This window comes from Mesocricetus auratus, unplaced genomic scaffold (genome assembly GCF_017639785.1).
Source record: "Mesocricetus auratus isolate SY011 unplaced genomic scaffold, BCM_Maur_2.0 Super-Scaffold_100010, whole genome shotgun sequence".
In the NCBI taxonomy this organism is placed as follows: Eukaryota; Metazoa; Chordata; class Mammalia; order Rodentia; family Cricetidae; genus Mesocricetus; species Mesocricetus auratus.
Genome location: NW_024429194.1, coordinates 2098838 through 2110574, shown reverse-complemented (window position 1 = coordinate 2110574; position 11737 = coordinate 2098838). Strand labels below are relative to the sequence as shown.

At 47.3% G+C, this 11737-nt stretch overlaps 2 long non-coding RNA genes across 2 annotated transcripts in view; one reads left to right on the top strand and one right to left on the bottom strand.

Annotated features, from left to right (window-relative positions):
• The first annotated feature begins 3615 nt into the window (after positions 1-3615).
• On the top strand, positions 3616-7340 carry LOC121142693. Its single transcript, XR_005879722.1, has 2 exons — positions 3616-4992; positions 5224-7340. It is a non-coding gene; the product is annotated as an uncharacterized LOC121142693 (long non-coding RNA).
• LOC121142691 overlaps positions 5021-11737 on the bottom strand; it is a 26813-nt gene continuing 20096 nt past the window's right edge. The window contains exon 7 of the long non-coding RNA XR_005879719.1: positions 5021-5277. This is a non-coding gene — a long non-coding RNA (uncharacterized LOC121142691). The remainder of the gene's footprint in view (positions 5278-11737) is intronic.

The following is an 11737-nucleotide window of genomic DNA, read 5'->3' as shown; positions in this document are numbered from 1 at the left end:
CAATTACATTTTGTCCTTGGTACTTGAATGCTCTTTTAGCATTCAAGTTCTAGCAGCCCATTACTTAGGTAAATAAAGAGATAAAATGCCTGCTTTGGACAGGCTCATTAGATGTCCACTTCCATTCTTTCTGCCAGCACTCGGCACACTTAGGTGACCATTTTGATCGGTTTTGCCCTGTTGTTTGATTGATGAAACACATTCACATCTCTACACACTTGGTTTTCCTTCTGGTGCTGGGAATTGGATAGTCACTGTGACCAAATGCTCCACAGAAGCAATTAGGGGAGAAAATTTTATTTTATCTCATGGTTTAAGTGGGCATGGACACCCTCTCAAATAAATGCTTTTAAAAAGACAAAAGCCCTTTTTTCCCCTCCCTCGGTTTTTTTCTGTAACACACACACACACACACACACACACACACACACACACACACGGGGGGGTGTCTTCTCTCCCTCCACCTTGTTTCTGGGACAGTCTCCCAGGCCAGGCGGTCTGCAAACTTTGGGCTGATTCTTTCCTGTCTCTTTGCAGGAGCGCTGGAATTATGGGCGCACTCCATTGCATTAGGGTGGGTTCTGGGGATCAAACTCAGGTCACGCTTGTGCACCAAGCAAAAAATTGTGCCCATCAAGCCATCTCCCCATCTCAAGAGGGGCTCCTCATTAAATGGAAAGAAATTACTTTTTGGAGACAGGATCTCACTGTACGGCCCTGGCTGGCCTGGAACTCAACAGAGACCCTCTGCCTGTCTCTGTCTCTTGAGTGCTGGGATTAAAGATGTACACCACCATGCCTGGCCTCCAGCTCATAATGTTTAACACTAATGTAATTTCAGCCATACAGAAAAACTTAAGAATAGTACAAAGACTCCCATACTCCTTACCACCCAGACTCTACAGTTTGGTTCATGATTTTACACACACACACACACACACACACACACACACACACACACACACACAGCTACTTTTCTCCCCTTCCCCTCTTAAAAATAAAAAGACTTATTGTTTATTTGCCTGTGCCTGAGAAGGCCAAAAGAAGGCATCGGATCCAGTCAAGCTGGGATTATAAACAGTTGGAAGCCACCCAATGCGGATGCTGGGAACTGAACATGAGTCCCCCAGAAAAGCAGCAAGCTCTCTTAACCATCAAGCTATCTCTCCGCCCCTACTCAATCCTTTTCATACATGTGCATTTTATTTTCCTTGAATTATGTGATAGCGTATTGCAGATACATTGTCCATTGGCCCCTAAAAACCTCAGTGTGTGTCCCTAGGAACACAACTTCTCCTTTCGTAACAAACTTAGGACCGCCGCTTCCAAGCTGTTCTCTAACCCACCAACCGGTTATATTTTCTACCTATCAGATAATGTCCATCATCAGAAACAAACTTTCCTAAATTCAAATAAGGATCAGACATTGGTTGTGTTTGACTAACCTCTCTTGCCTCCCTCCCTCCCTCCCTCCCTCCCTCCCTCCCTCCCTCCCTCCCTCCCTTCCTCCCTCCCTCTGTCTCTCTCTCCCTTCTGTCCTTTCTTTCTTTGAGATAGGATTTCTCCGTGTAGCCCTGGCTGTCCTGGAATTCCTCTAACAGGCCAGGCTGGCCTTCACTCAGAGATCCTCCTGCCTCTGCCTCCCAAGCGCGCTCGGATTAAAGGCGTGCACCACCACCTGGCTTCTCTGGCTTTCTAAAACCCGGGTTACTTCTTAGTTGTCTTTAGTAACTTCAGCGTCTTTCAGAAGTCAAGGCCTCCTGTTTTAGAGTTCCCTTCCCAGCTTGGCATCTCCTGGTGTCTTCTCAGGTAGACTGAAGCTGTGCGTTTGTCTGACAGTCACATTCCAAAAGACGACCTCACCCCCTTCTCAGTGCAGGTGCCAAGTGGCACGTGATCCCAGCACTGTCAGCCTCGGTCACACGGGTGTTATTTTTACCTTTGTGGTTGGTAAATCCATCAAGTGTATCAAAATAGGGTGTCCTGTCCTTCAGTCCTTCGTCGTGCCAACGACTTCCGTCATTTCTTCTCCACTCTTCTGCGCACTCTAGCTACAGTGGGGAGAGCGTTCCCTCCAGTTGACTGTTTACTTACAGGAGCATGGATGCTTGGAATCCCGATTCATTTAGTACATCAGCCGTCGACTGCTGTTATTATTGTAAAAACTATCAGATTTGCCCAGAGGGAGTTCCTCAAACCCTTTCTTTTATTAAGCTTGTTCTTTGACAACCTCATATAGACAATGTATTCTGATTACTCCCCTATCCCCTCCCATCACCCCCTTCAGTCCCTCCTCTCCCCTACGAATCCCTTCATCGTTCATGCTCACGTCTTTTTTTTTTACAGATTTTAAAAATGTTATGCATATGTGTGGTTTGCCTGAATGTGTGCCTGTGTTCTGTGTGTGCCTGGTACCCTCAGAGGCCAGAAGAGGGCATTGGATCCCTGGGAACCGCAGTTGGGATGACTGTGAGCCACTATATGAGTGTTAGGAAGGGAATTTGGGTCCTTTCCCAGAGTAGCCCCCTCATGCCTTTTTGTTTTGTGTCCCACTGAGTTTAACCGCAGTGGCTCATGCAACCTTGGGCAAGGGAACTCCTGAAACTGGCAGACCCAGCACCAGAGGGAAGAAAAGTGGATGTGATGGATGCCTCCCTCTCCCCAGCAGCATCCTGTAGCCAACGGTCCCCAAACCGGTCTCCTCATCGGTCTTCACCATTCTTAGAAGACTTTCCCATTGTCTGGTGCGATAATACGTTTCAGGTGCAGGTGCATGTTACATTTTCCCTGCTCCAGCCCCAAACCCTGGAACTGGCCATTTACCCAGCAAGCTCTAGCTATCCGCAATGGAAAAGACTCATTTATGGACACCAAGTTGGGCTCGAGGCAGATGCGTTGCTTTGCTCCTGGACCATCATTGTGTCTGGGTTTCTCAGCAGAAGCTCACACACACACACACACACACACACACACACACACACACACACACCTTTATATGTTGAAAATCACAAATTCAAGCAGGGTATGCCAGTAAAGAGCTATACATTTATAATTCCAGTACTTAGAGGACTGAGGCAGGGGGATTGGGAGTTTGAGGCCATTCGGAGTCTGTCAAAACAATCTGAAAAAGCAATGGGTATGGGGGAGGGGAAGAGGGGAAAAGAGGTGTGTGTGTGTGTGTGTGTGTAAAAGGGGGGGAGAGAAAAAGGGGTGTGTGAATGGGGGAAAGAGGTATGTGTAAAAGGGGGGGAGAAAAGGGGTGCATGTGTGTGTGTTAAATGAGGAAGAGAAAGATATGTGTGAGTATGTATGTGTATCTGTGTGAGTATGTGTGTGTATATGAGTGTCTATGTGTATATGTATGTATGTATGTGTATCTGTGTGTGAGTATGTGTGTCTGTGTATCTGTGTCTGTGTGTCTGAGTGTATATGTGTGTCTGTGTAACTGTGTATGTGTGTGTATGGGTGTCTGAGTGTATATGTGTGTCTGTGTATGTGTGTCTGTGTGTGTCTGTATGTGTGTGTATGTATATGTATGTCTGTGTATGTGTGTCTGTGTATCTGTGTGTCTGTGTGTATGTGTGTCTGTGTGTATGTGTGTGTTTGTATGTGTGTGTCTGTGTCTGTATGTCTGTGTATCTGTGTGTGTATGTATATGTGTGTCTGTGTATCTATGTGTGTGTGTGTGTGTGTGTGTCTGTGTACAGGGGGAGAGAGCGGGGCACACATTTATTCTATACTTCCTATTTCAGTCCAGCACTACCGCACTTACTTCATTTCCCACTTGTGGTATCTGTGCCTCTCCTCTCACAGTGAGAAGTCTGCTTCCCATTACCGCCAGGTAATGAGTACTTAGTCCTAGAACATGGCAGGCAGGTCACTGCAGAGAACAACGCCACCACTGATAATTAACTCCTTTTTGTTTCCTCCTTTTTGTCTGAGGGTTTAGGTCAAAACACCCCTACTTAAAACTTACTTCCGTTAATCCTGCCTTCCATGCTCTTCAATTGAGTGTTATTCTTTTGAAATAAGCTTTAGCTTTTTTATTCCTACTCCATGTTGTGCCCGGCCCAGCACATTCTTCCAACTCTACAGTTTTCCTCTTTTGTTTGTACATTTAGCAAAACTCATAAGTCTTCACTAAGTGAAAGGTTCACCCAGAGTGCAGTCAAAACCACAGATTCCACCAACCCTGTAGGTCACTGCTGGAAGCAGGAAGATTATGAATTCAAAGTCACACTCCACTACACAGAGGGCTGGGCTATATGAGATCTTGTCTTTAAAAAAGAAAAAAAAATGTGTGTGTGTTCTGTATTCTGGATTTGTGTCTAGGGCTCAATTTCTGGCAGTAATAATAATAATAGTAAATATTAGAAAACGCTTTGTATCAGGCTATAGAAGTCTTACTTTTTGTTTGTTTGTTTGTTTGTTTTTCGAGACAGGATTTCTCTGTGGCTTTGGAGCCTGTCCTGGAACTCTGTAGACCAGGCTGGCCTCGAACTCACAGAGATCCGCCTGCCTCTGCCTCCCGAGTTCTGGGATTAAAGGCAGACACCACCAACGCCTGGCTAGTCTTACTTATTTTTACAGTTGTATATTAAATGTTACCAGTGTCAAAGACTAGGCCCCAGCAATCCTAATAAGCTAGGCTTGGCCACCTGTCCACCATAAGCCAAATAAAGAGACAAACAGAGTGAAAAGCAGAGAATATTTCTTCAAGTAGCTACATTGGGAAAAGGAATAAGCAAAGAGGTCCAGTAGCTCCTCATGTCCATCTTCAGGTGACTGACAAGCAGTTTAGCTGAAACAAAGGTCAGGAGGACTGCATACCTAAGTATTCCTGGTCGAGGTGTGTCTCCGGAATCACTTGGTCCATCATTGTCTTGGCTCCAATCTGTCTTGCAAGGTGGACTGACAAGCAGCCCAATTGGGAAACTCCTTCCTGGATTACAAGTTCTTCCTCCGGCTGCCCTCGGGTGTCACAGTCCTAAAGTAAGATCCCGGGGGGGGGGGATATTCCAGTACTTTGGGAATCTATTGTCTCCATTGTCAGAGAGCTAAAGGCAAGGGCTCCTTCCAGTGTGGTTACAGCAGCTCAGCAGCTCAGCAGCTCACCACCTCGACCGAAGGCGTTCTAACTCTCTCTTCTGAGCGTTTGGACTGCAGTTATATACAGTGCTGTACCGAACAATCACATTCACAGGCATTTTCATATGACGGCAGGTGCGCCTTTGGGAAAACCTCTTAGGACGAGGCCTTGTCAAAAGTATCAGGTACCTGTGTACAGGTGAGATGACAGACACCCGAGTTAAATCCCCAAAACGTCGTACACGGCAGATGGATGGACAGAACCAGCTCCTGTAAGTTGTTCTGCGTGCACACACACACACAGAACACAAATGTGGGGTGGTGGGGTTCACCAAACCTCCTAACCCTACAACCTTTCATTCAGGGGGAGCTGTATTAAGGGCCCAAGCCTTAGGAAGATTGAGAAGCACCGAGAACTACCGCCCTAGATGGAAGGGTGTTCAGGGTGAGGGACTCAGAGGAGTCAAAGCCTCACCCCTCTGGATGCCCTGTCCTGCACCCTCCCAAAGTCCCCCACCCCAGAACCCTGCCCTAACTGGGTTTTCTACAGGCTTCACTGTGCACTGTCAAAAAAAAAAAAAAGCCCACAGTGAATTTAGTCACAGTTTAGTGTGAGATTCATGAATGGAGAGCAAGTCTCCGTTTTTTTTTTTTTTTTTTTTTCCTTTCTGAAAGGAATGAGGAGCTACCCGCCCTCCCCGGGGCCGTGCAGAACTGGTGGGGTTTGTGAGGCGGGAACAAGGAAACAGAAAAACAAGAACACCTGATTAGCATCCACCAGATCAGTGTTTTTCTGAGGGCTAAAGTGGAAAGCACTTCCTCCTGGAGCCAACTGGAGGAGACTGGAACCTCCAATTTTGAGGAGAAAACTGGTCCTTTAAGGAAACTGCTCCTTTGAAGCTTCAGTTCCGGTTAGGATGAATGGCTCTATTCCGGCGTGGTCCAGTAAGGACACAAGGCACCAAGAAGTCACTTTTGCTAAAAAGCAGCAACCCCTCGCCTGAGCCTCCGGGGAGGAGGAGCAGGTGAAAGTCTGGCCTCTGCCTTCCACTCTAGGCCACCTTGCTTTTTTTTTTTTTTTTTTTTTTTTGCCAAAGGCAACAGAGATGAATCATTGTCCTTAACTTTCCCTCCTGTGACCCTTTGTATTCTAGAAACGACAGAACCTCCTCCCCAACCCCCACCCCGACAGGACAGAGGGCTCCTTTCCCCAGGTGAGGGCAGCTCTCTGTGAAGGTGAGGCTGCCTTCTGGAGAACTAACTAACTACTCGGTCCCCTCAAGCAACAAGGACTTCCTTAGATCACCTGGGAGACAGGAGATGAACAAGACACACCTAGACCAGGACTCTAATTACACACCTCTCCTCCCTCTAGTCTCCCTCTATGTAAACCTAAAGTTCAAGACGGAGCCTTGAAGCAAGGTGGCTCTGCATTAGTCTCATCTCTCTGCTCTCTATCGTTTCTTGTTTTTGATTGGCCATGGGGGAGGGAAGAGTTGACTGAGCATAGTTTTTCCCCCCTTTGGGCAGGGGACAGCAGCTCAAGCACTGTTAACTTAAAACTCTGGGAACAGTTATGTTGGGCCCTAGTACAGGAGCTGGGCCCCTACAGTGACCTGTCACACTTGCTGAGGAGGCATCAGATCCAGAGCTGTTAGGTCAAATCCTGGAAGCCCTTCACAAGCAAGGTTCAGCTACCTGTCCCAGTCAGCAGGTAAAGAAACAGGTAGTAGTGAAAGAGAAAACTAATTTGGTTCCTGCCAACACATTAGGGAAAAAAACCGAAGAGACCTAGTAAACTCTCTTCCTAATCCAAGCTCACCTTTGGGGTCCTGACACAGGTTTGGAGGTAAACAGAGGGCTCGGGGCATGCATACGAATCATGAAACAGTCCCAGTCACTGGGTGTGGTCACGCCCATCACTGACAACCATTATCCCAACTTCCCCTTCCAGTCTACTAGACAAGTCAATACTGTCTGACATCTTTCTCCCCCAGAGAAAATCTCACCCTATCGCCGACACCAGGACACTATCCTTTTTCTTCTTATCCTTTGGAGAGTCCAAGGGTTTTTTTTGTAGTTGTACGCCAGGAAATGAAGGCCAAATGTCTCTTTCACAATGTCACATTGGAGAAATCTGGTGCACAGACATAGAAACCAACCTCCTTTACTGGTGACTTCCTTATCTCCTGACTGTAAGGCCTGGCTGAGCTTCCAGCCCCCATGCATTACAGATTTACTACAAGCTGTTATTCATTGGTGCTGTTATGATTACTGACCACTTATAATAAAATGAATGGGGGCGGGGCCGGGTGTGGAACAATCAATCAACTGTGAAGAGAGGTGGACGACTCACAGCTCCCTGTGGTTCCAGCTCCTGGAGACCAGACACCCTCTTCTGGCCTCCGTAGGCAATGTGTATGCACACACAGACATAGAGACACACACAGATATACACAGACATAGAGACACACACAGACATACACAGATACACACAGACACACACAGATAACAGACAGAGACACACACAGACACGTACAGACACACAGAGATACAGACATACAGACACACACACACAGATAATACAGACATAGAGACACACAGACACATAGACACATACAGACACACACAGATAACACACAGACATAGAGACACACAGACACATAGACATACAGACATACACAGACACACAGACACAGAGATACAGACATACAGACACACACACACAGATAACACAGACATAGAGACACAGACGCACAGACACAGATAACACAGACACACATAGGCACACACACACAGACAACACACAGACATAGAGACACACACAGATACACACAGACATAGACACATATAGACATACAGACATAGAGGTACACACAGACACACACACACAGAGACATAGAGACACACACACACTTTTTAAAATGGGCTGGATATAGCTCAGTGGTAGAGTATTTGCCTAGCTAGCGTACACAAAGTCCTGGATTTATCTCCAGCACTGAGGTGAGGGGAGAGAGTCTCTCAGAAATAGTCGCAACAAGATACATACATTAATTAGGCTACAGCCTGGAAGATTCTGTGTCCCCATCTAAACACAAGCCTTCCATGCTGGTGACTAGGTGGGTGTTCATTGGGGCTGCAGGCCCTGTGCATGGCCATTCTCTTCCCAGCTTCTATCCCCCCCCCTTCTTGTTCTTTGCTGTACTAGAGAAGAAACCCAGGCCTCATGCTCCTTAAGCAAAGGCTCCACCACTGAGCTCTTAATTCTCACCACCTCAGCTTTTCTACCGAGGGGGTGAAAGGAACGAGGTATGCCTGTGCCACACACCAACAGTCCAGTCAAAACCAGGCCACATTATATTACTGGGTGACCTCTTAGACATCTTTTTTTCTTTTTCTATCTTTTTTTTTTTTTTTTTTTTGGTTTTTTGAGACAGGGTTTCTCTGTGGCTTTGGAGGCTGTCCTGGAACTAGCTCTTGTAGACCAGGCTGGCCTCGAACTCAAAGAGATCCACCTGCCTCTGCCTCCCGAGTGCTGGCATTAAAGGTGGGCACCACCATGCCTGGTTTCTAATTCTTAACACAGCCTCTTAACTAGAACTAAGTCACAGATCAGGTCAGGCAGTTAAAGAGTCTAAAAAATAAAGACTTGGGTCCTGCTGCTACAGAAAACTTGCTCTGGGCTCTGTGGAGGCCCGTTAGGGAAAGCTATTTCTCCGACCTGGGTCAAGACTGAACATTGTAAACTATTCTAATGACAGGCTCATTCCAGTTGGGCTGGTCTGTCACTTGGCTAAGAGACCTCAGGAAGACAGGCACATCCCGCAGAGAGGTAGGGCTCACTTAAGCAATGGTTAAGAGATTGGAGAGAGGAGCCAGGGGTGGTTTGAGAAGCTCAGAATCTGAGCCCTGCCTGGTCCACATAGCGAGTTCCTGGGCAGCCAAGGCCTATGCAGAGAGACCCCGCCTCATAAAAACAACAAATAAATAAATAAGTAAATAAATAAATGGAACAGAATGGAATGGGGGAATGGGGAGCCTTCATACTCAAACTCTACCCCCTAAAGCAATATCTGGCAGCAGAATCCTTAGCTCCATTTCAGATGTGGCCGTTGGAAGAAATTTCTAGAAGCGCACACACACAAATGCCACAGAGGACAATGGAGGATCCTTGGCAGAGTTAGGGGCCAACGTACTTGGCAAAGGCCAGGGGTGAAATGTGTACAAATCTGGCTCACGAGGTGTCCCACCACTGTAGCAAACCAGCGACTACCTTTCCCCACCTTGTCTTCATTTTTCTCTGAAAGTATTCTTATTACTGTGTTTCTGGGCCATCAGCCGAAACAGCAAGGCCTGATCTCAAAAAACAAGAGCTAGAGTTAAAGTTCAATGATGCGGCAGTTCCTTAGCATAGTCAAGACCTTAGCCACGCCCCGTAGCCACCCCTCACAAAGACAACGTGAAGCCTATTGTTCTACACTGTAAATATCTGGGTATCTGGTTTTTTTTTTTTTTTTTTTGGTTTTTCGAGACAGGGTTTCTCTGTGGCTTTGGAGGCTGTCCTGGAACTCGCTTGGTAGTCCAGGCTGGCCTCCAACTCACAGAGATCCGCCTGCCTCTGCCTCCTGAGTGCTGGGACTAAAGGCGTGCGCCACCAACGCCCGGCTGGGTATCTGTTTATTGATCATCAGACATATTCAGAGGAGGAAAACCCAGACTTTTATAAAAAAACAGGAACTCAACAAGTCAAAGGATGAGTCAATAGTAACAGCCAGAATTAGTTCCTTCAGTCAATGCTGACATTACGCAGCGAATCCTTGATGAACCACATGGGTGGGATGACTCTACAGCCTTCTCCTACTTGGGTCAGCTTCTTTATCCGGCTACCTGGTGCTTCTACACGCAAGAGCAAGGAAAAGATCAGAGAGCCACGCACCACACGGAGCAGCCACCAGCTTCTCCGAAGCATCTAGTACCCAACTCCAAGAGTATCCAGGGCTCCCTGCCACCTTCTCAGTAGCTGGTCTCTTCCACCACAAGGCCCTGGCCTTTTTGCTGATGGGGCAAATCACTGTGGTCCTACACACCCCCTTTTTCCTCATAACAGATGCAAGGTCTTTGAAAGAGCCCTGTTTCCTTATGATAAGCCGACTTCTGTTTCCTGAGTCCTTCTATCCTAGGGTGAGGGGAATAATCACCTCCCGAAGAGGGAGGAAGTGACCAAGGGAAATGCTCTTTCAGACGGGAAGAAGCCTGCGCCTTCTACCTAGGGCTGCCGGAGACACCAGGAAGTGAGGGGATACCAACCAGCCATTACCAACTTCTCTTTCTGGGTTGAGATGAGGTCATGAAGCATCATGGTCAAGGCAGAAAGTGTCATTTCCCAAAGTCACCAGTCCCGCCAGGAAGCCCTCACGGGTATCCCAGACTGGAGAAGACACAGAGGTGATTTTTGCCTTGAGAACCGAATGTTAGGATAAAGCCCGAGGGGAACCTTGGCGGATTCCATGGCAGGCAGGTGAGGGTGACCGAGGGCAGGGAGGGCAGGGACAAACAGAGCTTAAGTGAGAAGTTTTATTAGAAAGGGGAGGGGGGAAGGAAAAGAGAAAAGAGGTAAAGAAACACAGAGACAGAGGACAGAAGAGAAGAGGGAGACAGGAAAAGTCTGCCCCAGAGGAACAATGGGAAAAGAGAAGAATGGATAGACAGCATAAGTGGAGGCAGGGTCTTTCTTTCAAAGGGGTCCTTTGCACCTGCGTGCAGACTACTATGCAACCATGGAACCCTGGGCTGACCAGGGCACTGCCTGAGTGCATTCTGCCAGGTGACAGGGGAAGGCCAGCATAATGCCTGGATCCTTACACCTAAGCCTTGTGGGTCCCCAGGAGACAAGGGTAAGAGAAGGAACTTGGATGGGCCTGCTGTGTGAGGGTGTGGCTGTGGCATGGGTTCAGACAAACAGAAGGTGCCAGCCCACAAAGGCACTGACCATGCCATGAATTACTTCATAGACCAGTTTCACCCACAGGACAGGCAGTAGCCAAGCTGACATGGGGCAGTCACCTCTGAGGCTGGTAAAGGCCAGATGAGACCTGAGACACCTGTACCATTCACGTAACATTTTTTTTTTATCCCAGGCCTGACCAGGACACACTAAGTTCAGCCCTTTCTCCCGGAACAAGGAAAGGGCAGAGTATGGGTTTTATCTAAGGTAATTTGCTCAACCAGATTAAGATATTAACTAGTAGCAAGCGAACTATGAATGGATCAAATGTTTGCCCTGAAATAAACTTGAATTGATGGGAAAAAAATAGAAACATTACTAAAAGCAACAAAATCTAGCGCCTGGAGAGATGGCTCAATGGTTCAGAGTACTTACTGGTTGCTCTTATAAGAAACCTAAGTTCAGTTCCCAGGCCCCATATGGCAGCTCCCAACCATCTGTAACTCCAATCTTGAGGTCCAATGCTCTCTTCTGGCTTCTGAGAGCACTAAGGACACACATGGTACTCCCACATACATGTAGGCTAATGCTTCATACACATAAAATAAAAACAATCTTTAGGGTTTTTGTGTTGTTTTGAGACAGGGTCTCTTTATGTAGCTCTGGCTGTCCTAGAACTCACTATGCAGACCAGGCTGGCCTCAG